Consider the following 4,289-nt stretch of genomic DNA (forward strand, 5'->3'; position numbering starts at 1 on the left):
GCATGAGTGGTTGCGCGGACAACCAAAAGAATTTTTTTCTAAAGGAATTTATGCACTTGGTAAGCACTGGAGGACTTGCATTGATCATGGGAGAGATTATGTTGAAAAGCAATATAGCTTTGTGCCACTTCTGCACAGTAAATAATATTTACAAATATATTTAACGTTTTCATTTGACTCGCCCTCATATTTGCACTTGCCTTTTGGCAGTGCTTCCGCACCCACCATATTCCAGTGGTACTCGGAATAGCTGACAATTCAAGTACCAAACTGTTCAAACTATTTGTATGATATTGTCATAGCAGGTTGTACACCTGAAGAACACCTTACAAATTTGTGTGTTTTGTTTCATGTGTTATCTGATCCTGGACTAAAGTGTAGATTGGACAAGAGTGATTTTTTTAAACCTAAGTTGCAGTATCTTGGTCAAGTTGTAAACAGTCAAGGTGTACATCCTCTTCAGTCGCGTTTGTTAGCCATACGAGATTTGCCATTTCCTTGCAATGTCATAGAATTGCAGTCAGTCTTAGGGAAAATGAACTATTATATTCAGCTCATACCAAATGCTACACAAATCGCAAGTTCATTGCATTACTTGCTTCACAAGAATGTCCCCTCTGTTTGGACAGGTGAGTGCTACGTATCTTTTCAAAAACTTAAAGATGCATTGCTCAGTGATTGATGCTTAGTTCCCTTTGATCCTGGCAAACCAATTGTATTGCAAGTTGACGCTTCCTCTTACAGAATCAGTGCAGTACTCTTACACACAATCGGTGATAAAGACAGACCTGTTGCTTTCACATCCAAAGTGTCGTTCAAAGCTCAGTACAACTATTCACAAACTGAGAAAGAGGCTTTGGCTATTGTGTATGGTGTCACCAAATTCCACCACTATATGTATGGCAGAAAATTCTACTTAATAACAGACCACAAGCCTTTGCAGTCCTTGTTTCATCTGATGAAACTGGTTCCTGTACGAACTGCCCAAAAATTGATAAATGGGCTTTGTTGTTGTCTCAGATTGACATTGACATTGAGATTATGTATGGTCTGACAGCTCAACATGATAATGCGGACGCACTTTCAAGTCTTCCAACTGGTCCTGAGATGATGATGTTTGGTTTGTGGGGCGCTCAACTGCGTGGTTATCAGTGCCCGTACAATTACCCAATCGTTGCTCAGTCCAATTTCACCACTTTCCTGGATGATGATGAAATGATGAGGACAACACAAACACCCAGTCATCTCGAGGCAGGTGAAAATCCCTGACCCTGCCGGGAATCGAACCCGGGACCCCGTGCTCGGGAAGCGAGAACGCTACCGCGAGACCACGAGCGGCGGACTCCAACTGGTCCTGATACAGATTTGACTCTCCGGCTCCGTCTTGTTGTCACATTGATGTTCAGGATTCTGAATTGCTTCAATCTTTTCTGATGAACTGCAGGAAATTGCACAGGCCACAAAAGGTGATTCAAATCTGAACATTTTGCTAATATACATTTGCACATCTTGGCCTTGTTCCTATTAGATGGAGGGGGTCCAACAGTCGATCAGTTCCAGTCATTCCAACAGGAAGGACATACTTGGATTGTGTTGTCTGTAGTTCAACCATGCCTATATGATCAATACTGCAGTTCAATCATGTCCACATTGTTACTCTGTACCAGGAAGGGCTCTCAACAAGGGAAGTGTCCAGGCATCGTGGAGTGAACCAAAGCGATGATTTTCGGATATGGAGGAGATACAGAGAGACAGGAACTGTTGATGACATGCCTTGTTTCATGTGTTATCTGATCCTGGACTAAAGTGTAGATTGGACAATAGTGATTTTTTTAAACCTAAGTTGCAGTATCTTGGTCAAGTTGTAAACAGTCAAGGTGTACATCCTCTTCAGTCGCATTTGTTAGCCATACGAGATTTGCCATTTCCTTGCAATGTCATAGAATTGCAGTCAGTCTTAGGGAAAATGAACTATTATATTCAGCTCATACCAAATGCTACACAAATCGCAAGTTCATTGCATTACTTGCTTCACAAGAATGTCCCCTCTGTTTGGACCTATGGATTATCGTGCAGAGGAACCGTGACAGCAATGCCACCATGTTGAATAATGCTTTCTTTTCGTGCAGCCACAGGGCGTTGTTTTATGACTCAAACTGTGTGCAATAGGCTGCCTGATGTGCAACTTCATTCCTGACGACCATGGCGAGGTCCGTCTTTGCAGGCATGACACCATTCAGTGTGGTACAGATGGTCCCAACAACATTCCAAATGGACCGCTAAGGATTGGCAAACTGGTCAGGCTGAACGCCTTAGACACACTGTCCAGCAAGTGCAGCAAGGTGGAGGTTCTCTGATGTTTTTGGGGGTGGCATTATGTGGGGCCGATGTATGCCGCTGGTGGCCATGGCACCATAACGGCTGTACGATACGTGAATGCCATCCTCCAACCAATAGTGCAACCATATTGGCAGCATATTGGCGTGGAATTCGTCTTCATGAATGACAATTCCATGCTCCCATCATGCACATCTTGTGAATGACTTTCTTCAGGATAATGAGATTGCCTGACTAGGGTGGCAAGCATGTTCTCCTATGTTTGCTTATTGAACATGCCTGGGATAGATTGAAAAGGGCTGTTTATGGATGACGTGACCCACCAACCTCTCTGAGGGACATACACCGAATTGCCATTGAGGAGTGAGACAATCTGGATCAATGGTGCCTTGATGAACTTGTGGATAGTATGCCACGATGAATACAGGTGTGCATCACTGCAAGAGGACATGCTACTGGGTATTAGAGGTATTGGTGTGTATAGCAATCTGGACCACCAACTCTGAAGGTCTTGCTGTATGTTCATACAACATGCAATGTGTGGTTTTCAAGAGCAATAAAAATGGTGGAAATGAAGTTTATCTTGATCTCTATTCCAGTTTTCTGTACAGGTTCTGGAACTCTTGGATTCAAGGTGATGCAAAATTTTTTTGATGTATGTAATTAGTACAGACTTGTAACTCTTCAGGCTTTCCCAGCGATCTAATGACATCTTGGGTTGTCGGGTGTTCTGCCGGACATCAGCGTCATACTTGCATGATATTTCGGTCACGTAGCTCGTGACCTTCATCAGGTGCAACCTGAGACTGCTCCTCGAGTGGACCTCATCCAGTATTTATGCCTATGGCCTTCCCCCTCCACCAACGGCTGCAGGCGCTTCCTCTGTGGTCCGCGCCCATTCCCTGCGACCTGCTGGAGTGTTGCTGCTCCGTTTTCCGTCCGCTGCGGTTCTAGATGTTCCCTCTGCGGTCCGCGCCCACCAAACCTGCTCGTGGGGGTTTCATCTACAGTCTGGGGTACCAAGCGTTCCCCCTGTGTTGCCTGGGATCCGGCTCTGGAATTGTTAAAGGAGCAATGGGGCCAGCAGAGGGAACATCCAGAGCCGCAGCGGACGAAAAACGGAGCGGCAATGCTCCAACAGGTTGTGGTGAGCGGGCACAGACCGCAGGGGGAACGCTTGGTACCCCAGACCGTAGATGAAACCCCCAGGAATGGGTTTGGTGGGCGCGGACTGCAGAGGGAACACCTAGAACTGCAGCGGACGGAAAACGGAGCAGCAACGCTCCAGCGGGTCGCAGGGAATGACCATGAAAATCCCCATACAAAATATTTACATACAGTGTATTTACAATGGCACAAAATATCCAAAAGTTATATTTTTAATAAAGATTAGGCATCTTCATCATAAGCAATGTCATTTTTCAATATACAAAGATTACATTCTAAGATACATATCACTTTATATAAGTTCTGTCTGGCTTTAAAAAAAATCATCATGGGTTGCGAAAAGTTAAATTGCACTGCACCTTGCAGTTCATTTTCAGACAGAAAATTTTACTTGTTCAATGTTTAGTATTTTGCACAAGCACTTTCACTCTTTTAATGAGCTTTCACACATTTTCTCACCAAGTTGTCCATGCTTTCAACAGGTCCAAGTGGCAGTTAGTAAGGAAATGCACTGTTATCAGTTCCCTTGGAGGTGGTTCTCCTCCACTACACTACATGAAAAAATTAGACAAAATACCCTACTTTAGTACACTCACTGTTACTTTTAAGTATAAGGAAAAAATGTTTCACACTAATGGTAAATGGTAGTCATTACTTCATAAATAAACTCATTACACCGTTCTTATAACTTCACAATAATTAGCACTAAAATGGACTATAGTACGAAAGGTGCGGACTAGTATAAAAATTTAAAATCAAGTGCACATTACACTACAAAACATTAC

Source organism: Schistocerca cancellata, chromosome 7 (genome assembly GCF_023864275.1).
Source record: "Schistocerca cancellata isolate TAMUIC-IGC-003103 chromosome 7, iqSchCanc2.1, whole genome shotgun sequence".
NCBI classification, from domain to species: domain Eukaryota; kingdom Metazoa; phylum Arthropoda; class Insecta; order Orthoptera; family Acrididae; genus Schistocerca; species Schistocerca cancellata.